Source organism: Engystomops pustulosus, unplaced genomic scaffold, assembly GCF_040894005.1.
Source record: "Engystomops pustulosus unplaced genomic scaffold, aEngPut4.maternal MAT_SCAFFOLD_200, whole genome shotgun sequence".
Lineage (NCBI taxonomy): Eukaryota > Metazoa > Chordata > Amphibia > Anura > Leptodactylidae > Engystomops > Engystomops pustulosus.
This window is the reverse complement of record NW_027285080.1, coordinates 35,464-59,132: the sequence shown is the minus strand read 5'-3', so window position 1 is coordinate 59,132 and position 23,669 is coordinate 35,464. Positions and strand designations below refer to the sequence as shown.

At 45.7% G+C, this 23,669-nt stretch overlaps 5 pseudogenes; all 5 read left to right on the top strand.

Moving 5' to 3' along the window:
- The first annotated feature begins 3,820 nt into the window (after positions 1 to 3,820).
- On the top strand, positions 3,821 to 3,938 carry LOC140109484 (5S ribosomal RNA; annotated as a pseudogene).
- Positions 3,939 to 4,949: 1,011 nt separating this feature from the next.
- On the top strand, positions 4,950 to 5,067 carry LOC140109483 (5S ribosomal RNA; annotated as a pseudogene).
- A 1,011-nt stretch (positions 5,068 to 6,078) lies between these two features.
- Positions 6,079 to 6,196, top strand: LOC140109482 (5S ribosomal RNA; annotated as a pseudogene).
- A 5,690-nt stretch (positions 6,197 to 11,886) lies between these two features.
- Positions 11,887 to 12,004, top strand: LOC140109480 (5S ribosomal RNA; annotated as a pseudogene).
- A 4,562-nt stretch (positions 12,005 to 16,566) lies between these two features.
- On the top strand, positions 16,567 to 16,684 carry LOC140109478 (5S ribosomal RNA; annotated as a pseudogene).
- The last annotated feature ends 6,985 nt before the right edge of the window (positions 16,685 to 23,669 follow it).

Sequence of the window (23,669 nt, the reverse complement as noted above, 5' to 3'; positions counted from 1 at the left end):
TTTTGAACCTGAAAATTGTTAGTTTCTCTGTCAAAGATGGTAAAAGAAGTTTCAAATTGAACAGCTGCTGTCAACGGCCATTCTAAGCTGAATGTGCCTGCTCTCGTCAGATCGCAGCAGCTTAAGGCTTGGCAAGTACCAGCATGGGAGACTGGCTGGGAATCCCAAGTTCCGTTGACCTTTTTGAACCTGAAAATTGTGTTAGTTTCTCTATGAGATAGTAAAAGAAGGTTCAAACTGAACAGCTGCTGTCAACGGCCATTCTAAGCTGAATGTGCCTGCTCTCGTCAGATCGCAGCATCAATGCAGCTTAAGGCTTGGCAAGTACCAGCATGGGAGACTGGCTGGGAATCCCAAGTTCCGTTGACCTTTTTGAACCTGAAAATTGTGTTAGTTTCTCTATGAGATAGTAAAAGAAGGTTCAAATTGAACAGCTGCTGTCAACGGCCATTCTAAGCTGAATGTGCCTGCTCTCGTCAGATCGCTTCAGCAATGCAGCTTAAGGCTTGGCAAGTACCAGCATGGGAGACTGGCTGGGAATCCCAAGTTCCGTTGACCTTTTTGAACCTGAAAATTGTGTTAGTTTCTCTATGAGATAGTAAAAGAAGGTTCAAATTGAACAGCTGCTGTCAACGGCCATTCTAAGCTGAATGTGCCTGCTCTCGTCAGATCGCAGCAGCAATGCAGCTTAAGGCTTGGCAAGTACCAGCATGGGAGACTGGCTGGGAATCCCAAGTTCCGTTGACCTTTTTGAACCTGAAAATTGTTAGTTTCTCTGTCAAAGATGGTAAAAGAAGGTTCAAATTGAACAGCTGCTGTCAACGGCCATTCTAAGCTGAATGTGCCTGCTCTCGTCAGATCGCAGCAGCATTGCAGCTTAAGGCTTGGCAAGTACCAGCATGGGAGACTGGCTGGGAATCCCAAGTTCTGTTGACCTTTTTGAACCTGAAAATTGTGTTAGTTTCTCTATGAGATAGTAAAAGAAGGTTCAAATTGAACAGCTGCTGTCAACGGCCATTCTAAGCTGAATGTGCCTGCTCTCGTCAGATCGCAGCAGCAATGCAGCTTAAGGCTTGGCAAGTACCAGCATGGGAGACTGGCTGGGAATCCCAAGTTCTGTTGACCTTTTTGAACCTGAAAATTGTGTTAGTTTCTCTATGAGATAGTAAAAGAAGGTTCAAATTGAACAGCTGCTGTCAACGGCCATTCTAAGCTGAATGTGCCTGCTCTCGTCAGATCGCAGCAGCTTAAGGCTTGGCAAGTACCAGCATGGGAGACTGGCTGGGAATCCCTTGTTCCGTTGACCATTTTGAACCTGAAAATTGTGTTAGTTTCTCTATGAGATAGTAAAAGAAGGTTCAAATTGAACAGCTGCTGTCAACGGCCATTCTAAGCTGAATGTGCCTGCTCTCGTCAGATCGCAGCAGCAATGCAGCTTAAGGCTTGGCAAGTACCAGCATGGGAGACTGGCTGGGAATCCCAAGTTCTGTTGACCTTTTTGAACCTGAAAATTGTGTTAGTTTCTCTATGAGATAGTAAAAGAAGGTTCAAATTGAACAGCTGCTGTCAACGGCCATTCTAAGCTGAATGTGCCTGCTCTCGTCAGATCGCAGCAGCAATGCAGCTTAAGGCTTGGCAAGTAACAGCATGGGAGACTGGCTGGGAATCCCAAGTTCCGTTGACCTTTTTGAACCTGAAAATTGTTAGTTTCTCTGTCAAAGATGGTAAAAGAAGGTTCAAATTGAACAGCTGCTGTCAACGGCCATTCTAAGCTGAATGTGCCTGCTCTCGTCAGATCGCAGCAGCAATGCAGCTTAAGGCTTGGCAAGTACCAGCATGGGAGACTGGCTGGGAATCCTAAGTTCTGTTGACCTTTTTGAACCTGAAAATTGTGTTAGTTTCTCTATGAGATAGTTAAAGAAGGTTCAAATTGAACAGCTGCTGTCAACGGCCATTCTAAGCTGAATGTGCCTGCTCTCGTCAGATCGCAGCAGCAATGCAGCTTAAGGCTTGGCAAGTACCAGCATGGGAGACTGGCTGGGAATCCCAAGTTCCGTTGACCTTTTTGAACCTGAAAATTGTGTTAGTTTCTCTATGAGATAGTAAAAGAAGGTTCAAATTGAACAGCTGCTGTCAACGGCCATTCTAAGCTGAATGTGCCTGCTCTCGTCAGATCGCAGCAGCAATGCAGCTTAAGGCTTGGCAAGTACCAGCATGGGAGACTGGCTGGGAATCCCAAGTTCCGTTGACCTTTTTGAACCTGAAAATTGTGTTAGTTTCTCTATGAGATAGTAAAAGAAGGTTCAAATTGAACAGCTGCTGTCAACGGCCATTCTAAGCTGAATGTGCCTGCTCTCGTCAGAGCGCAGCAGCAATGCAGCTTAAGGCTTGGCAAGTACCAGCATGGGAGACTGGCTGGGAATCCCAAGTTCTGTTGACCTTTTTGAACCTGAAAATTGTGTTAATTTCTCTATGAGATAGTAAAAGAAGGTTCAAATTGAACAGCTGCTGTCAACGGCCATTCTAAGCTGAATGTGCCTGCTCTCGTCAGATCGCAGCAGCTTAAGGCTTGGCAAGTACCAGCATGGGAGACTGGCTGGGAATCCCAAGTTCCGTTGACCTTTTTGAACCTGAAAATTGTGTTAGTTTCTCTATGAGATAGTAAAAGAAGGTTCAAATTGAACAGCTGCTGTCAACGGCCATTCTAAGCTGAATGTGCCTGCTCTCATCAGATCGCAGCAGCAATGCAGCTTAAGGCTTGGCAAGTACCAGCATGGGAAACTGGCTGGGAATCCCAAGTTCCGTTGACCTTTTTGAACCTGAAAATTGTGTTAGTTTCTCTATGAGATAGTAAAAGAAGGTTCAAATTGAACAGCTGCTGTCAACAGCCAATCTAAGCTGAATGTGCCTGCTCTCGTCACATCGCAGCAGCAATGCAGCTTAAGGCTTGGCAAGTACCAGCATGGGAGACTGGCTGGGAATCCCAAGTTCCGTTCACCTTTTTGAACCTGAAAATTGTGTTAGTTTCTCTATGAGATAGTAAAAGAAGGTTCAAACTGAACAGCTGCTGTCAACGGCCCTTCTAAGCTGAATGTGCCTGCTCTCGTCAGATCGCAGCAGCAATGCAGCTTAAGGCTTGGCAAGTACCAGCATGGGAGACTGGCTGGGAATCCCAAGTTCCGTTGACCTTTTTGAACCTGAAAATTGTGTTAATTTCTCTATGAGATAGTAAAAGAAGGTTCAAATTGAACAGCTGCTGTCAACGGCCATTCTAAGCTGAATGTGCCGCCTGCTCTCGTCAGATCGCAGCAGCAATGCAGCTTAAGGCTTGGCAAGTACCAGCATGGGAGACTGGCTGGAAATCCCAAGTTCTGTTGACCTTTTTGAACCTGAAAATTGTGTTAGTTTCTCTATGAGATAGTAAAAGAAGGTTCAAATTGAACAGCTGCTGTCAACGGCCATTCTAAGCTGAATGTGCCTGCTCTCGTCAGATCGCAGCAGCAATGCAGCTTAAGGCTTGGCAAGTACCAGCATGGGAGACTGGCTGGGAATCCCAAGTTCTGTTGACCTTTTTGAACCTGAAAATTGTGTTAATTTCTCTATGAGATAGTAAAAGAAGGTTCAAATTGAACAGCTGCTGTCAACGGCCATTCTAAGCTGAATGTGCCTGCTCTCGTCATATCGCAGCAGCTTAAGGCTTGGCAAGTACCAGCATGGGAGACTGGCTGGGAATCCCAAGTTCCGTTGACCTTTTTGAACCTGAAAATTGTGTTAGTTTCTCTATGAGATAGTAAAAGAAGGTTCAAATTGAACAGCTGCTGTCAACGGCCATTCTAAGCTGAATGTGCCTGCTCTCATCAGATCGCAGCAGCAATGCAGCTTAAGGCTTGGCAAGTACCAGCATGGGAGACTGGCTGGGAATCCCAAGTTCCGTTGACCTTTTTGAACCTGAAAATTGTGTTAGTTTCTCTATGAGATAGTAAAAGAAGGTTCAAATTGAACAGCTGCTGTCAACAGCCAATCTAAGCTGAATGTGCCTGCTCTCGTCACATCGCAGCAGCAATGCAGCTTAAGGCTTGGCAAGTACCAGCATGGGAGACTGGCTGGGAATCCCAAGTTCCGTTCACCTTTTTGAACCTGAAAATTGTGTTAGTTTCTCTATGAGATAGTAAAAGAAGGTTCAAACTGAACAGCTGCTGTCAACGGCCATTCTAAGCTGAATGTGCCTGCTCTCGTCAGATCGCAGCAGCAATGCAGCTTAAGGCTTGGCAAGTACCAGCATGGGAGACTGGCTGGGAATCCCAAGTTCCGTTGACCTTTTTGAACCTGAAAATTGTGTTAGTTTCTCTATGAGATAGTAAAAGAAGGTTCAAATTGAACAGCTGCTGTCAACGGCCATTCTAAGCTGAATGTGCCGCCTGCTCTCGTCAGATCGCAGCAGCAATGCAGCTTAAGGCTTGGCAAGTACCAGCATGGGAGACTGGCTGGGAATCCCAAGTTCCGTTGACCTTTTTGAACCTGAAAATTGTGTTAGTTTCTCTATGAGATAGTAAAAGAAGGTTCAAATTGAACAGCTGCTGTCAACGGCCATTCTAAGCTGAATGTGCCTGCTCTCGTCAGAGCGCAGCAGCAATGTAGCTTAAGGCTTGGCAAGTACCAGCATGGGAGACTGGCTGGGAATCCCAAGTTCTGTTGACCTTTTTGAACCTGAAAATTGTGTTAATTTCTCTATGAGATAGTAAAAGAAGGTTCAAATTGAACAGCTGCTGTCAACGGCCATTCTAAGCTGAATGTGCCTGCTCTCGTCAGATCGCAGCAGCTTAAGGCTTGGCAAGTACCAGCATGGGAGACTGGCTGGGAATCCCAAGTTCCGTTGACCTTTTTGAACCTGAAAATTGTGTTAGTTTCTCTATGAGATAGTAAAAGAAGGTTCAAATTGAACAGCTGCTGTCAACGGCCATTCTAAGCTGAATGTGCCTGCTCTCATCAGATCGCAGCAGCAATGCAGCTTAAGGCTTGGCAAGTACCAGCATGGGAGACTGGCTGGGAATCCCAAGTTCCGTTGACCTTTTTGAACCTGAAAATTGTGTTAGTTTCTCTATGAGATAGTAAAAGAAGGTTCAAATTGAACAGCTGCTGTCAACAGCCAATCTAAGCTGAATGTGCCTGCTCTCGTCACATCGCAGCAGCAATGCAGCTTAAGGCTTGGCAAGTACCAGCATGGGAGACTGGCTGGGAATCCCAAGTTCCGTTCACCTTTTTGAACCTGAAAATTGTGTTAGTTTCTCTATGAGATAGTAAAAGAAGGTTCAAACTGAACAGCTGCTGTCAACGGCCCTTCTAAGCTGAATGTGCCTGCTCTCGTCAGATCGCAGCAGCAATGCAGCTTAAGGCTTGGCAAGTACCAGCATGGGAGACTGGCTGGGAATCCCAAGTTCCGTTGACCTTTTTGAACCTGAAAATTGTGTTAATTTCTCTATGAGATAGTAAAAGAAGGTTCAAATTGAACAGCTGCTGTCAACGGCCATTCTAAGCTGAATGTGCCGCCTGCTCTCGTCAGATCGCAGCAGCAATGCAGCTTAAGGCTTGGCAAGTACCAGCATGGGAGACTGGCTGGAAATCCCAAGTTCTGTTGACCTTTTTGAACCTGAAAATTGTGTTAGTTTCTCTATGAGATAGTAAAAGAAGGTTCAAATTGAACAGCTGCTGTCAACGGCCATTCTAAGCTGAATGTGCCTGCTCTCGTCAGATCGCAGCAGCAATGCAGCTTAAGGCTTGGCAAGTACCAGCATGGGAGACTGGCTGGGAATCCCAAGTTCTGTTGACCTTTTTGAACCTGAAAATTGTGTTAATTTCTCTATGAGATAGTAAAAGAAGGTTCAAATTGAACAGCTGCTGTCAACGGCCATTCTAAGCTGAATGTGCCTGCTCTCGTCAGATCGCAGCAGCTTAAGGCTTGGCAAGTACCAGCATGGGAGACTGGCTGGGAATCCCAAGTTCAGTTGACCTTTTTGAACCTGAAAATTGTGTTAGTTTCTCTATGAGATAGTAAAAGAAGGTTCAAATTGAACAGCTGCTGTCAACGGCCATTCTAAGCTGAATGTGCCTGCTCTCATCAGATCGCAGCAGCAATGCAGCTTAAGGCTTGGCAAGTACCAGCATGGGAGACTGGCTGGGAATCCCAAGTTCCGTTGACCTTTTTGAACCTGAAAATTGTGTTAGTTTCTCTATGAGATAGTAAAAGAAGGTTCAAATTGAACAGCTGCTGTCAACAGCCAATCTAAGCTGAATGTGCCTGCTCTCGTCACATCGCAGCAGCAATGCAGCTTAAGGCTTGGCAAGTACCAGCATGGGAGACTGGCTGGGAATCCCAAGTTCCGTTCACCTTTTTGAACCTGAAAATTGTGTTAGTTTCTCTATGAGATAGTAAAAGAAGGTTCAAATTGAACAGCTGCTGTCAACGGCCATTCTAAGCTGAATGTGCCGCCTGCTCTCGTCAGATCGCAGCAGCAATGCAGCTTAAGGCTTGGCAAGTAACAGCATGGGAGACTGGCTGGAAATCCCAAGTTCTGTTGACCTTTTTGAACCTGAAAATTGTGTTAGTTTTTCTATGAGATAGTAAAAGAAGGTTCAAATTGAACAGCTGCTGTCAACGGCCATTCTAAGCTGAATGTGCCTGCTCTCGTCAGATCGCAGCAGCAATGCAGCTTAAGGCTTGGCAAGTACCAGCATGGGAGACAGGCTGGGAATCCCAAGTTCCGTTGACCTTTTTGAACCTGAAAATTGTGTTAGTTTCTCTATGAGATAGTAAAAGAAGGTTCAAATTGAACAGCTGCTGTCAACGGCCATTCTAAGCTGAATGTGCCTGCTCTCGTCAGATCGCAGCAGCAATGCAGCTTAAGGCTTGGCAAGTACCAGCATGGGAGACTGGCTGGGGATCCCAAGTTCCGTTGACCTTTTTGAACCTGAAAATTGTTAGTTTCTCTGTCAAAGATGGTAAAAGAAGTTTCAAATTGAACAGCTGCTGTCAACGGCCATTCTAAGCTGAATGTGCCTGCTCTCGTCAGATCGCAGCAGCTTAAGGCTTGGCAAGTACCAGCATGGGAGACTGGCTGGGAATCCCAAGTTCCGTTGACCTTTTTGAACCTGAAAATTGTGTTAGTTTCTCTATGAGATAGTAAAAGAAGGTTCAAACTGAACAGCTGCTGTCAACGGCCATTCTAAGCTGAATGTGCCTGCTCTCGTCAGATCGCAGCATCAATGCAGCTTAAGGCTTGGCAAGTACCAGCATGGGAGACTGGCTGGGAATCCCAAGTTCCGTTGACCTTTTTGAACCTGAAAATTGTGTTAGTTTCTCTATGAGATAGTAAAAGAAGGTTCAAATTGAACAGCTGCTGTCAACAGCCATTCTAAGCTGAATGTGCCTGCTCTCGTCAGATCGCAGCAGCAATGCAGCTTAAGGCTTGGCAAGTACCAGCATGGGAGACTGGCTGGGAATCCCAAGTTCTGTTGACCTTTTTGAACCTGAAAATTGTGTTAGTTTCTCTATGAGATAGTAAAAGAAGGTTCAAATTGAACAGCTGCTGTCAATGGCCATTCTAAGCTGAATGTGCCTGCTCTCGTCAGATCGCAGCAGCTTAAGGCTTGGCAAGTACCAGCATGGGAGACTGGCTGGGAATCCCAAGTTCCGTTGACCTTTTTGAACCTGAAAATTGTGTTAGTTTCTCTATGAGATAGTAAAAGAAGGTTCAAATTGAACAGCTGCTGTCAACGGCCATTCTAAGCTGAATGTGCCTGCTCTCGTCAGATCGCTTCAGCAATGCAGCTTAAGGCTTGGCAAGTACCAGCATGGGAGACTGGCTGGGAATCCCAAGTTCCGTTGACCTTTTTGAACCTGAAAATTGTGTTAGTTTCTCTATGAGATAGTAAAAGAAGGTTCAAATTGAACAGCTGCTGTCAACGGCCATTCTAAGCTGAATGTGCCTGCTCTCGTCAGATCGCAGCAGCAATGCAGCTTAAGGCTTGGCAAGTACCAGCATGGGAGACTGGCTGGGAATCCCAAGTTCCGTTGACCTTTTTGAACCTGAAAATTGTTAGTTTCTCTGTCAAAGATGGTAAAAGAAGGTTCAAATTGAACAGCTGCTGTCAACGGCCATTCTAAGCTGAATGTGCCTGCTCTCGTCAGATCGCAGCAGCATTGCAGCTTAAGGCTTGGCAAGTACCAGCATGGGAGACTGGCTGGGAATCCCAAGTTCTGTTACCTTTTTGAACCTGAAAATTGTGTTAGTTTCTCTATGAGATAGTAAAAGAAGGTTCAAATTGAACAGCTGCTGTCAACGGCCATTCTAAGCTGAATGTGCCTGCTCTCGTCAGATCGCAGCAGCAATGCAGCTTAAGGCTTGGCAAGTACCAGCATGGGAGACTGGCTGGGAATCCCAAGTTCTGTTGACCTTTTTGAACCTGAAAATTGTGTTAGTTTCTCTATGAGATAGTAAAAGAAGGTTCAAATTGAACAGCTGCTGTCAACGGCCATTCTAAGCTGAATGTGCCTGCTCTCGTCAGATCGCAGCAGCTTAAGGCTTGGCAAGTACCAGCATGGGAGACTGGCTGGGAATCCCAAGTTCTGTTGACCTTTTTGAACCTGAAAATTGTGTTAGTTTCTCTATGAGATAGTAAAAGAAGGTTCAAACTGAACAGCTGCTGTCAACGGCCATTCTAAGCTGAATGTGCCTGCTCTCGTCAGATCGCAGCAGCAATGCAGCTTAAGGCTTGGCAAGTACCAGCATGGGAGACTGGCTGGGAATCCCAAGTTCCGTTGACCTTTTTGAACCTGAAAATTGTGTTAGTTTCTCTATGAGATAGTAAAAGAAGGTTCAAATTGAACAGCTGCTGTCAACGGCCATTCTAAGCTGAATGTGCCGCCTGCTCTCGTCAGATCGCAGCAGCAATGCAGCTTAAGGCTTGGCAAGTACCAGCATGGGAGACTGGCTGGAAATCCCAAGTTCTGTTGACCTTTTTGAACCTGAAAATTGTGTTAGTTTTTCTATGAGATAGTAAAAGAAGGTTCAAATTGAACAGCTGCTGTCAACGGCCATTCTAAGCTGAATGTGCCTGCTCTCGTCAGATCGCAGCAGCAATGCAGCTTAAGGCTTGGCAAGTACCAGCATGGGAGACAGGCTGGGAATCCCAAGTTCCGTTGACCTTTTTGAACCTGAAAATTGTGTTAGTTTCTCTATGAGATAGTAAAAGAAGTTTCAAATTGAACAGCTGCTGCCAACGGCCATTCTAAGCTGAATGTGCCTGCTCTCGTCAGATCGCAGCAGCAATGCAGCTTAAGGCTTGGAAAGTACCAGCATGGGAGACTGGCTGGGAATCCCAAGTTCCGTTGACCTTTTTGAACCTGAAAATTGTTAGTTTCTCTGTCAAAGATGGTAAAAGAAGTTTCAAATTGAACAGCTGCTGTCAACGGCCATTCTAAGCTGAATGTGCCTGCTCTCGTCAGATCGCAGCAGCTTAAGGCTTGGCAAGTACCAGCATGGGAGACTGGCTGGGAATCCCAAGTTCCGTTGACCTTTTTGAACCTGAAAATTGTGTTAGTTTCTCTATGAGATAGTAAAAGAAGGTTCAAACTGAACAGCTGCTGTCAACGGCCATTCTAAGCTGAATGTGCCTGCTCTCGTCAGATCGCAGCATCAATGCAGCTTAAGGCTTGGCAAGTACCAGCATGGGAGACTGGCTGGGAATCCCAAGTTCCGTTGACCTTTTTGAACCTGAAAATTGTGTTAGTTTCTCTATGAGATAGTAAAAGAAGGTTCAAATTGAACAGCTGCTGTCAACAGCCATTCTAAGCTGAATGTGCCTGCTCTCGTCAGATCGCAGCAGCAATGCAGCTTAAGGCTTGGCAAGTACCAGCATGGGAGACTGGCTGGGAATCCCAAGTTCTGTTGACCTTTTTGAACCTGAAAATTGTGTTAGTTTCTCTATGAGATAGTAAAAGAAGGTTCAAATTGAACAGCTGCTGTCAATGGCCATTCTAAGCTTAATGTGCCTGCTCTCGTCAGATCGCAGCAGCTTAAGGCTTGGCAAGTACCAGCATGGGAGACTGGCTGGGAATCCCAAGTTCCGTTGACCTTTTTGAACCTGAAAATTGTGTTAGTTTCTCTATGAGATAGTAAAAGAAGGTTCAAATTGAACAGCTGCTGTCAACGGCCATTCTAAGCTGAATGTGCCTGCTCTCGTCAGATCGCTTCAGCAATGCAGCTTAAGGCTTGGCAAGTACCAGCATGGGAAACTGGCTGGGAATCCCAAGTTCCGTTGACCTTTTTGAACCTGAAAATTGTGTTAGTTTCTCTATGAGATAGTAAAAGAAGGTTCAAATTGAACAGCTGCTGTCAACGGCCATTCTAAGCTGAATGTGCCTGCTCTCGTCAGATCGCAGCAGCAATGCAGCTTAAGGCTTGGCAAGTACCAGCATGGGAGACTGGCTGGGAATCCCAAGTTCCGTTGACCTTTTTGAACCTGAAAATTGTTAGTTTCTCTGTCAAAGATGGTAAAAGAAGGTTCAAATTGAACAGCTGCTGTCAACGGCCATTCTAAGCTGAATGTGCCTGCTCTCGTCAGATCGCAGCAGCATTGCAGCTTAAGGCTTGGCAAGTACCAGCATGGGAGACTGGCTGGGAATCCCAAGTTCTGTTGACCTTTTTGAACCTGAAAATTGTGTTAGTTTCTCTATGAGATAGTAAAAGAAGGTTCAAATTGAACAGCTGCTGTCAACGGCCATTCTAAGCTGAATGTGCCTGCTCTCGTCAGATCGCAGCAGCTTAAGGCTTGGCAAGTACCAGCATGGGAGACTGGCTGGGAATCCCTAGTTCCGTTGACCTTTTTGAACCTGAAAATTGTGTTAGTTTCTCTATGAGATAGTAAAAGAAGGTTCAAATTGAACAGCTGCTGTCAACGGCCATTCTAAGCTGAATGTGCCTGCTCTCGTCAGATCGCAGCAGCAATGCAGCTTAAGGCTTGGCAAGTACCAGCATGGGAGACTGGCTGGGAATCCCAAGTTCTGTTGACCTTTTTGAACCTGAAAATTGTGTTAGTTTCTCTATGAGATAGTAAAAGAAGGTTCAAATTGAACAGCTGCTGTCAATGGCCATTCTAAGCTGAATGTGCCTGCTCTCGTCAGATCGCAGCAGCAATGCAGCTTAAGGCTTGGCAAGTAACAGCATGGGAGACTGGCTGGGAATCCCAAGTTCCGTTGACCTTTTTGAACCTGAAAATTGTTAGTTTCTCTGTCAAAGATGGTAAAAGAAGGTTCAAATTGAACAGCTGCTGTCAACGGCCATTCTAAGCTGAATGTGCCTGCTCTCGTCAGATCGCAGCAGCAATGCAGCTTAAGGCTTGGCAAGTACCAGCATGGGAGACTGGCTGGGAATCCCAAGTTCCGTTGACCTTTTTGAACCTGAAAATTGTGTTAGTTTCTCTATGAGATAGTAAAAGAAGGTTCAAATTGAACAGCTGCTGTCAACGGCCATTCTAAGCTGAATGTGCCTGCTCTCGTCAGATCGCAGCAGCAATGCAGCTTAAGGCTTGGCAAGTACCAGCATGGGAGACTGGCTGGGAATCCCAAGTTCTGTTGACCTTTTTGAACCTGAAAATTGTGTTAATTTCTCTATGAGATAGTAAAAGAAGGTTCAAATTGAACAGCTGCTGTCAACGGCCATTCTAAGCTGAATGTGCCTGCTCTCGTCAGATCGCAGCAGCTTAAGGCTTGGCAAGTACCAGCATGGGAGACTGGCTGGGAATCCCAAGTTCCGTTGACCTTTTTGAACCTGAAAATTGTGTTAGTTTCTCTATGAGATAGTAAAAGAAGGTTCAAATTGAACAGCTGCTGTCAACGGCCATTCTAAGCTGAATGTGCCTGCTCTCATCAGATCGCAGCAGCAATGCAGCTTAAGGCTTGGCAAGTACCAGCATGGGAGACTGGCTGGGAATCCCAAGTTCCGTTGACCTTTTTGAACCTGAAAATTGTGTTAGTTTCTCTATGAGATAGTAAAAGAAGGTTCAAATTGAACAGCTGCTGTCAACAGCCAATCTAAGCTGAATGTGCCTGCTCTCGTCACATCGCAGCAGCAATGCAGCTTAAGGCTTGGCAAGTACCAGCATGGGAGACTGGCTGGGAATCCCAAGTTCCGTTCACCTTTTTGAACCTGAAAATTGTGTTAGTTTCTCTATGAGATAGTAAAAGAAGGTTCAAACTGAACAGCTGCTGTCAACGGCCATTCTAAGCTGAATGTGCCTGCTCTCGTCAGATCGCAGCAGCAATGCAGCTTAAGGCTTGGCAAGTACCAGCATGGGAGACTGGCTGGGAATCCCAAGTTCCGTTGACCTTTTTGAACCTGAAAATTGTGTTAGTTTCTCTATGAGATAGTAAAAGAAGGTTCAAATTGAACAGCTGCTGTCAACGGCCATTCTAAGCTGAATGTGCCGCCTGCTCTCGTCAGATCGCAGCAGCAATGCAGCTTAAGGCTTGGCAAGTACCAGCATGGGAGACTGGCTGGAAATCCCAAGTTCTGTTGACCTTTTTGAACCTGAAAATTGTGTTAGTTTTTCTATGAGATAGTAAAAGAAGGTTCAAATTGAACAGCTGCTGTCAACGGCCATTCTAAGCTGAATGTGCCTGCTCTCGTCAGATCGCAGCAGCAATGCAGCTTAAGGCTTGGCAAGTACCAGCATGGGAGACAGGCTGGGAATCCCAAGTTCCGTTGACCTTTTTGAACCTGAAAATTGTGTTAGTTTCTCTATGAGATAGTAAAAGAAGGTTCAAATTGAACAGCTGCTGTCAACGGCCATTCTAAGCTGAATGTGCCTGCTCTCGTCAGATCGCAGCAGCAATGCAGCTTAAGGCTTGGCAAGTACCAGCATGGGAGACTGGCTGGGAATCCCAAGTTCCGTTGACCTTTTTGAACCTGAAAATTGTTAGTTTCTCTGTCAAAGATGGTAAAAGAAGTTTCAAATTGAACAGCTGCTGTCAACGGCCATTCTAAGCTGAATGTGCCTGCTCTCGTCAGATCGCAGCAGCTTAAGGCTTGGCAAGTACCAGCATGGGAGACTGGCTGGGAATCCCAAGTTCCGTCGACCTTTTTGAACCTGAAAATTGTGTTAGTTTCTCTATGAGATAGTAAAAGAAGGTTCAAACTGAACAGCTGCTGTCAACGGCCATTCTAAGCTGAATGTGCCTGCTCTCGTCAGATCGCAGCATCAATGCAGCTTAAGGCTTGGCAAGTACCAGCATGGGAGACTGGCTGGGAATCCCAAGTTCCGTTGACCTTTTTGAACCTGAAAATTGTGTTAGTTTCTCTATGAGATAGTAAAAGAAGGTTCAAATTGAACAGCTGCTGTCAACAGCCATTCTAAGCTGAATGTGCCTGCTCTCGTCAGATCGCAGCAGCAATGCAGCTTAAGGCTTGGCAAGTACCAGCATGGGAGACTGGCTGGGAATCCCAAGTTCCGTTGACCTTTTTGAACCTGAAAATTGTGTTAGTTTCTCTATGAGATAGTAAAAGAAGGTTCAAATTGAACAGCTGCTGTCAATGGCCATTCTAAGCTGAATGTGCCTGCTCTCGTCAGATCGCAGCAGCTTAAGGCTTGGCAAGTACCAGCATGGGAGACTGGCTGGGAATCCCAAGTTCCGTTGACCTTTTTAAACCTGAAAATTGTGTTAGTTTCTCTATGAGATAGTAAAAGAAGGTTCAAATTGAACAGCTGCTGTCAACGGCCATTCTAAGCTGAATGTGCCTGCTCTCGTCAGATCGCTTCAGCAATGCAGCTTAAGGCTTGGCAAGTACCAGCATGGGAGACTGGCTGGGAATCCCAAGTTCCGTTGACCTTTTTGAACCTGAAAATTGTTAGTTTCTCTGTCAAAGATGGTAAAAGAAGTTTCAAATTGAACAGCTGCTGTCAACGGCCATTCTAAGCTGAATGTGCCTGCTCTCGTCAGATCGCAGCAGCTTAAGGCTTGGCAAGTACCAGCATGGGAGACTGGCTGGGAATCCCAAGTTCCGTTGACCATTTTGAACCTGAAAATTGTGTTAGTTTCTCTATGAGATAGTAAAAGAAGGTTCAAACTGAACAGCTGCTGTCAACGGCCATTCTAAGCTGAATGTGCCTGCTCTCGTCAGATCGCAGCATCAATGCAGCTTAAGGCTTGGCAAGTACCAGCATGGGAGACTGGCTGGGAATCCCAAGTTCCGTTGACCTTTTTGAACCTGAAAATTGTGTTAGTTTCTCTATGAGATAGTAAAAGAAGGTTCAAATTGAACAGCTGCTGTCAACAGCCATTCTAAGCTGAATGTGCCTGCTCTCGTCAGATCGCAGCAGCAATGCAGCTTAAGGCTTGGCAAGTACCAGCATGGGAGACTGGCTGGGAATCCCAAGTTCTGTTGACCTTTTTGAACCTGAAAATTGTGTTAGTTTCTCTATGAGATAGTAAAAGAAGGTTCAAATTGAACAGCTGCTGTCAATGGCCATTCTAAGCTGAATGTGCCTGCTCTCGTCAGATCGCAGCAGCTTAAGGCTTGGCAAGTACCAGCATGGGAGACTGGCTGGGAATCCCAAGTTCCGTTGACCTTTTTGAACCTGAAAATTGTGTTAGTTTCTCTATGAGATAGTAAAAGAAGGTTCAAATTGAACAGCTGCTGTCAACGGCCATTCTAAGCTGAATGTGCCTGCTCTCGTCAGATCGCTTCAGCAATGCAGCTTAAGGCTTGGCAAGTACCAGCATGGGAGACTGGCTGGGAATCCCAAGTTCCGTTGACCTTTTTGAACCTGAAAATTGTGTTAGTTTCTCTATGAGATAGTAAAAGAAGGTTCAAATTGAACAGCTGCTGTCAACGGCCATTCTAAGCTGAATGTGCCTGCTCTCGTCAGATCGCAGCAGCAATGCAGCTTAAGGCTTGGCAAGTACCAGCATGGGAGACTGGCTGGGAATCCCAAGTTCCGTTGACCTTTTTGAACCTGAAAATTGTTAGTTTCTCTGTCAAAGATGGTAAAAGAAGGTTCAAATTGAACAGCTGCTGTCAACGGCCATTCTAAGCTGAATGTGCCTGCTCTCGTCAGATCGCAGCAGCATTGCAGCTTAAGGCTTGGCAAGTACCAGCATGGGAGACTGGCTGGGAATCCCAAGTTCTGTTGACCTTTTTGAACCTGAAAATTGTGTTAGTTTCTCTATGAGATAGTAAAAGAAGGTTCAAATTGAACAGCTGCTGTCAACGGCCATTCTAAGCTGAATGTGCCTGCTCTCGTCAGATCGCAGCCGCAATGCAGCTTAAGGCTTGGCAAGTACCAGCATGGGAGACTGGCTGGGAATCCCAAGTTCTGTTGACCTTTTTGAACCTGAAAATTGTGTTAGTTTCTCTATGAGATAGTAAAAGAAGGTTCAAATTGAACAGCTGCTGTCAACGGCCATTCTAAGCTGAATGTGCCTGCTCTCGTCAGATCGCAGCAGCTTAAGGCTTGGCAAGTACCAGCATGGGAGACTGGCTGGGAATCCCTAGTTCCGTTGACCTTTTTGAACCTGAAAATTGTGTTAGTTTCTCTATGAGATAGTAAAAGAAGGTTCAAATTGAACAGCTGCTGTCAACGGCCATTCTAAGCTGAATGTGCCTGCTCTCGTCAGATCGCAGCAGCAATGCAGCTTAAGGCTTGGCAAGTACCAGCATGGGAGACTGGCTGGGAATCCCAAGTTCTGTTGACCTTTTTGAACCTGAAAATTGTGTTAGTTTCTCTATGAGATAGTAAAAGAAGGTTCAAATTGAACAGCTGCTGTCAACGGCCATTCTAAGCTGAATGTGCCTGCTCTCGTCAGATCGCAGCAGCAATGCAGCTTAAGGCTTGGCAAGTAACAGCATGGGAGACTGGCTGGGAATCCCAAGTTCCGTTGACCTTTTTGAACCTGAAAATTGTTAGTTTCTCTGTCAAAGATGGTAAAAGAAGGTTCAAATTGAACAGCTGCTGTCAACGGCCATTCTAAGCTGAATGTGCCTGCTCTCGTCAGATCGCAGCAGCAATGCAGCTTAAGGCTTGGCAAGTACCAGCATGGGAGACTGGCTGGGAATCCCAAGTTCCGTTGACCTTTTTGAACCTGAAAATTGTGTTAGTTTCTCTATGAGATAGTAAAAGAAGGTTCAAATTGAACAGCTGCTGTCAACGGCCATTCTAAGCTGAATGTGCCTGCTCTCGTCAGATCGCAGCAGCAATGCAGCTTAAGGCTTGGCAAGTACCAGCATGGGAGACTGGCTGGGAATCCCAAGTTCTGTTGACCTTTTTGAACCTGAAAATTGTGTTAATTTCTCTATGAGATAGTAAAAGAAGGTTCAAATTGAAAAGCTGCTGTCAACGGCCATTCTAAGCTGAATGTGCCTGCTCTCGTCAGATCGCAGCAGCTTAAGGCTTGGCAAGTACCAGCATGGGAGACTGGCTGGGAATCCCAAGTTCCGTTGACCTTTTTGAACCTGAAAATTGTGTTAGTTTCTCTATGAGATAGTAAAAGAAGGTTCAAATTGAACAGCTGCTGTCAACGGCCATTCTAAGCTGAATGTGCCTGCTCTCATCAGATCGCAGCAGCAATGCAGCTTAAGGCTTGGCAAGTACCAGCATGGGAGACTGGCTGGGAATCCCAAGTTCCGTTGACCTTTTTGAACCTGAAAATTGTGTTAGTTTCTCTATGAGATACTAAAAGAAGGTTCAAATTGAACAGCTGCTGTCAACAGCCAATCTAAGCTGAATGTGCCTGCTCTCGTCACATCGCAGCAGCAATGCAGCTTAAGGCTTGGCAAGTACCAGCATGGGAGACTGGCTGGGAATCCCAAGTTCCGTTGACCTTTTTGAACCTGAAAATTGTGTTAGTTTCTCTATGAGATAGTAAAAGAAGGTTCAAACTGAACAGCTGCTGTCAACGGCCATTCTAAGCTGAATGTGCCTGCTCTCGTCAGATCGCAGCAGCAATGCAGCTTAAGGCTTGGCAAGTACCAGCATGGGAGACTGGCTGGGAATCCCAAGTTCCGTTGACCTTTTTGAACCTGAAAATTGTGTTAGTTTCTCTATGAGATAGTAAAAGAAGGTTCAAATTGAACAGCTGCTGTCAACGGCCATTCTAAGCTGAATGTGCCGCCTGCTCTCGTCAGATCGCAGCAGCAATGCAGCTTAAGGCTTGGCAAGTACCAGCATGGGAGACTGGCTGGAAATCCCAAGTTCTGTTGACCTTTTTGAACCTGAAAATTGTGTTAGTTTTTCTATGAGATAGTAAAAGAAGGTTCAAATTGAACAGCTGCTGTCAACGGCCATTCTAAGCTGAATGTGCCTGCTCTCGTCAGATCGCAGCAGCAATGCAGCTTAAGGCTTGGCAAGTACCAGCATGGGAGACAGGCTGGGAATCCCAAGTTCCGTTGACCTTTTTGAACCTGAAAATTGTGTTAGTTTCTCTATGAGATAGTAAAAGAAGGTTCAAATTGAACAGCTGCTGTCAACGGCCATTCTAAGCTGAATGTGCCTGCTCTCGTCAGATCGCAGCAGCAATGCAGCTTAAGGCTTGGCAAGTACCAGCATGGGAGACTGGCTGGGAATCCCAAGTTCCGTTGACCTTTTTGAACCTGAAAATTGTTAGTTTCTCTGTCAAAGATGGTAAAAGAAGTTTCAAATTGAACAGCTGCTGTCAACGGCCATTCTAAGCTGAATGTGCCTGCTCTCGTCAGATCGCAGCAGCAATGCAGCTTAAGGCTTGGCAAGTACCAGCATGGGAGACTGGCTGGGAATCCCAAGTTCTGTTGACCTTTTTGAACCTGAAAATTGTGTTAGTTTCTCTATGAGATAGTAAAAGAAGGTTCAAATTGAGCAGCTGCTGTCAATGGCCATTCTAAGCTGAATGTGCCTGCTCTCGTCAGATCGCAGCAGCTTAAGGCTTGGCAAGTACCAGCATGGGAGACTGGCTGGGAATCCCAAGTTCCGTTGACCTTTTTGAACCTGAAAATTGTGTTAGTTTCTCTATGAGATAGTAAAAGAAGGTTCAAATTGAACAGCTGCTGTCAACGGCCATTCTAAGCTGAATGTGCCTGCTCTCGTCAGATCGCTTCAGCAATGCAGCTTAAGGCTTGGCAAGTACCAGCATGGGAGACTGGCTGGGAATCCCAAGTTCCGTTGACCTTTTTGAACCTGAAAATTGTGTTAGTTTCTCTATGAGATAGTAAAAGAAGGTTCAAATTGAACAGCTGCTGTCAACGGCCATTCTAAGCTGAATGTGCCTGCTCTCGTCAGATCGCAGCAGCAATGCAGCTTAAGGCTTGGCAAGTACCAGCATGGGAGACTGGCTGGGAATCCCAAGTTCCGTTGACCTTTTTGAACCTGAAAATTGTTAGTTTCTCTGTCAAAGATGGTAAAAGAAGGTTCAAATTGAACAGCTGCTGTCAACGGCCATTCTAAGCTGAATGTGCCTGCTCTCGTCAGATCGCAGCAGCATTGCAGCTTAAGGCTTGGCAAGTACCAGCATGGGAGACTGGCTGGGAATCCCAAGTTCTGTTGACCTTTTTGAACCTGAAAATTGTGTTAGTTTCTCTATGAGATAGTAAAAGAAGGTTCAAATTGAACAGCTGCTGTCAACGGCCATTCTAAGCTTAATGTGCCTGCTCTCGTCAGATCGCAGCCGCAATGCAGCTTAAGGCTTGGCAAGTACCAGCATGGGAGACTGGCTGGGAATCCCAAGTTCTGTTGACCTTTTTGAACCTGAAAATTGTGTTAGTTTCTCTATGAGATAGTAAAAGAAGGTTCAAATTGAACAGCTGCTGTCAACGGCCATTCTAAGCTGAATGTGCCTGCTCTCGTCAGATCGCAGCAGCTTAAGGCTTGGCAAGTACCAGCATGGGAGACTGGCTGGGAATCCCTAGTTCCGTTGACCTTTTTGAACCTGAAAATTGTGTTAGTTTCTCTATGAGATAGTAAAAGAAGGTTCAAATTGAACAGCTGCTGTCAACGGCCATTCTAAGCTGAATGTGCCTGCTCTCGTCAGATCGCAGCAGCAATGCAGCTTAAGGCTTGGCAAGTACCAGCATGGGAGACTGGCTGGGAATCCCAAGTTCTGTTGACCTTTTTGAACCTGAAAATTGTGTTAGTTTCTCTATGAGATAGTAAAAGAAGGTTCAAATTGAACAGCTGCTGTCAACGGCCATTCTAAGCTGAATGTGCCTGCTCTCGTCAGATCGCAGCAGCAATGCAGCTTAAGGCTTGGCAAGTAACAGCATGGGAGACTGGCTGGGAATCCCAAGTTCCGTTGACCTTTTTGAACCTGAAAATTGTTAGTTTCTCTGTCAAAGATGGTAAAAGAAGGTTCAAATTGAACAGCTGCTGTCAACGGCCATTCTAAGCTGAATGTGCCTGCTCTCGTCAGATCGCAGCAGCAATGCAGCTTAAGGCTTGGCAAGTACCAGCATGGGAGACTGGCTGGGAATCCCAAGTTCCGTTGACCTTTTTGAACCTGAAAATTGTGTTAGTTTCTCTATGAGATAGTAAAAGAAGGTTCAAATTGAACAGCTGCTGTCAACGGCCATTCTAAGCTGAATGTGCCTGCTCTCGTCAGATCGCAGCAGCAATGCAGCTTAAGGCTTGGCAAGTACCAGCATGGGAGACTGGCTGGGAATCCCAAGTTCTGTTGACCTTTTTGAACCTGAAAATTGTGTTAATTTCTCTATGAGATAGTAAAAGAAGGTTCAAATTGAACAGCTGCTGTCAACGGCCATTCTAAGCTGAATGTGCCTGCTCTCGTCAGATCGCAGCAGCTTAAGGCTTGGCAAGTACCAGCATGGGAGACTGGCTGGGAATCCCAAGTTCCGTTGACCTTTTTGAACCTGAAAATTGTGTTAGTTTCTCTATGAGATAGTAAAAGAAGGTTCAAATTGAACAGCTGCTGTCAATGGCCATTCTAAGCTGAATGTGCCTGCTCTCATCAGATCGCAGCAGCAATGCAACTTAAGGCTTGGCAAGTACCAGCATGGGAGACTGGCTGGGAATCCCAAGTTCCGTTGACCTTTTTGAACCTGAAAATTGTGTTAGTTTCTCTATGAGATACTAAAAGAAGGTTCAAATTGAACAGCTGCTGTCAACAGCCAATCTAAGCTGAATGTGCCTGCTCTCGTCACATCGCAGCAGCAATGCAGCTTAAGGCTTGGCAAGTACCAGCATGGGAGACTGGCTGGGAATCCCAAGTTCCGTTGACCTTTTTGAACCTGAAAATTGTGTTAGTTTCTCTATGAGATAGTAAAAGAAGGTTCAAACTGAACAGCTGCTGTCAACGGCCATTCTAAGCTGAATGTGCCTGCTCTCGTCAGATCGCAGCAGCAATGCAGCTTAAGGCTTGGCAAGTACCAGCATGGGAGACTGGCTGGGAATCCCAAGTTCCGTTGACCTTTTTGAACCTGAAAATTGTGTTAGTTTCTCTATGAGATAGTAAAAGAAGGTTCAAATTGAACAGCTGCTGTCAACGGCCATTCTAAGCTGAATGTGCCGCCTGCTCTCGTCAGATCGCAGCAGCAATGCAGCTTAAGGCTTGGCAAGTACCAGCATGGGAGACTGGCTGGAAATCCCAAGTTCTGTTGACCTTTTTGAACCTGAAAATTGTGTTAGTTTTTCTATGAGATAGTAAAAGAAGGTTCAAATTGAACAGCTGCTGTCAACGGCCATTCTAAGCTGAATGTGCCTGCTCTCGTCAGATCGCAGCAGCAATGCAGCTTAAGGCTTGGCAAGTACCAGCATGGGAGACAGGCTGGGAATCCCAAGTTCCGTTGACCTTTTTGAACCTGAAAATTGTGTTAGTTTCTCTATGAGATAGTAAAAGAAGGTTCAAATTGAACAGCTGCTGTCAACGGCCATTCTAAGCTGAATGTGCCTGCTCTCGTCAGATCGCAGCAGCAATGCAGCTTAAGGCTTGGCAAGTACCAGCATGGGAGACTGGCTGGGAATCCCAAGTTCCGTTGACCTTTTTGAACCTGAAAATTGTTAGTTTCTCTGTCAAAGATGGTAAAAGAAGTTTCAAATTGAACAGCTGCTGTCAACGGCCATTCTAAGCTGAATGTGCCTGCTCTCGTCAGATCGCAGCAGCTTAAGGCTTGGCAAGTACCAGCATGGGAGACTGGCTGGGAATCCCAAGTTCCGTTGACCTTTTTGAACCTGAAAATTGTGTTAGTTTCTCTATGAGATAGTAAAAGAAGGTTCAAACTGAACAGCTGCTGTCAACGGCCATTCTAAGCTGAATGTGCCTGCTCTCGTCAGATCGCAGCATCAATGCAGCTTAAGGCTTGGCAAGTACCAGCATGGGAGACTGGCTGGGAATCCCAAGTTCCGTTGACCTTTTTGAACCTGAAAATTGTGTTAGTTTCTCTATGAGATAGTAAAAGAAGGTTCAAATTGAACAGCTGCTGTCAACGGCCATTCTAAGCTGAATGTGCCTGCTCTCGTCAGATCGCTTCAGCAATGCAGCTTAAGGCTTGGCAAGTACCAGCATGGGAGACTGGCTGGGAATCCCAAGTTCCGTTGACCTTTTTGAACCTGAAAATTGTGTTAGTTTCTCTATGAGATAGTAAAAGAAGGTTCAAATTGAACAGCTGCTGTCAACGGCCATTCTAAGCTGAATGTGCCTGCTCTCGTCAGATCGCAGCAGCAATGCAGCTTAAGGCTTGGCAAGTACCAGCATGGGAGACTGGCTGGGAATCCCAAGTTCCGTTGACCTTTTTGAACCTGAAAATTGTTAGTTTCTCTGTCAAAGATGGTAAAAGAAGGTTCAAATTGAACAGCTGCTGTCAACGGCCATTCTAAGCTGAATGTGCCTGCTCTCGTCAGATCGCAGCAGCATTGCAGCTTAAGGCTTGGCAAGTACCAGCATGGGAGACTGGCTGGGAATCCCAAGTTCTGTTGACGTTTTTGAACCTGAAAATTGTGTTAGTTTCTCTATGAGATAGTAAAAGAAGGTTCAAATTGAACAGCTGCTGTCAACGGCCATTCTAAGCTGAATGTGCCTGCTCTCGTCAGATCGCAGCAGCAATGCAGCTTAAGGCTTGGCAAGTACCAGCATGGGAGACTGGCTGGGAATCCCAAGTTCTGTTGACCTTTTTGAACCTGAAAATTGTGTTAGTTTCTCTATGAGATAGTAAAAGAAGGTTCAAATTGAACAGCTGCTGTCAACGGCCATTCTAAGCTGAATGTGCCTGCTCTCGTCAGATCGCAGCAGCTTAAGGCTTGGCAAGTACCAGCATGGGAGACTGGCTGGGAATCCCTAGTTCCGTTGACCTTTTTGAACCTTAAAATTGTGTTAGTTTCTCTATGAGATAGTAAAAGAAGGTTCAAATTGAACAGCTGCTGTCAACGGCCATTCTAAGCTGAATGTGCCTGCTTTCGTCAGATCGCAGCAGCAATGCAGCTTAAGGCTTGGCAAGTACCAGCATGGGAGACTGGCTGGGAATCCCAAGTTCTGTTGACCTTTTTGAACCTGAAAATTGTGTTAGTTTCTCTATGAGATAGTAAAAGAAGGTTCAAATTGAACAGCTGCTGTCAACGGCCATTCTAAGCTGAATGTGCCTGCTCTCGTCAGATCGCAGCAGCAATGCAGCTTAAGGCTTGGCAAGTAACAGCATGGGAGACTGGCTGGGAATCCCAAGTTCCGTTGACCTTTTTGAACCTGAAAATTGTTAGTTTCTCTGTCAAAGATGGTAAAAGAAGGTTCAAATTGAACAGCTGCTGTCAACGGCCATTCTAAGCTGAATGTGCCTGCTCTCGTCAGATCGCAGCAGCAATGCAGCTTAAGGCTTGGCAAGTACCAGCATGGGAGACTGGCTGGGAATCCCAAGTTCTGTTGACCTTTTTGAACCTGAAAATTGTGTTAGTTTCTCTATGAGATAGTAAAAGAAGGTTCAAATTGAACAGCTGCTGTCAACGGCCATTCTAAGCTGAATGTGCCTGCTCTCGTCAGATCGCAGCAGCAATGCAGCTTAAGGCTTGGCAAGTACCAGCATGGGAGACTGGCTGGGAATCCCAAGTTCCGTTGACCTTTTTGAACCTGAAAATTGTGTTAGTTTCTCTATGAGATAGTAAAAGAAGGTTCAAATTGAACAGCTGCTGTCAACGGCCATTCTAAGCTGAATGTGCCTGCTCTCGTCAGATCGCAGCAGCAATGCAGCTTAAGGCTTGGCAAGTACCAGCATGGGAGACTGGCTGGGAATCCCAAGTTCCGTTGACCTTTTTGAACCTGAAAATTGTGTTAGTTTCTCTATGAGATAGTAAAAGAAGGTTCAAATTGAACAGCTGCTGTCAACGGCCATTCTAAGCTGAATGTGCCTGCTCTCGTCAGATCGCAGCAGCAATGCAGCTTAAGGCTTGGCAAGTACCAGCATGGGAGACTGGCTGGGAATCCCAAGTTCTGTTGACCTTTTTGAACCTGAAAATTGTGTTAATTTCTCTATGAGATAGTAAAAGAAGGTTCAAATTGAACAGCTGCTGTCAACGGCCATTCTAAGCTGAATGTGCCTGCTCTCGTCAGATCGCAGCAGCTTAAGGCTTGGCAAGTACCAGCATGGGAGACTGGCTGGGAATCCCAAGTTCCGTTGACCTTTTTGAACCTGAAAATTGTGTTAGTTTCTCTA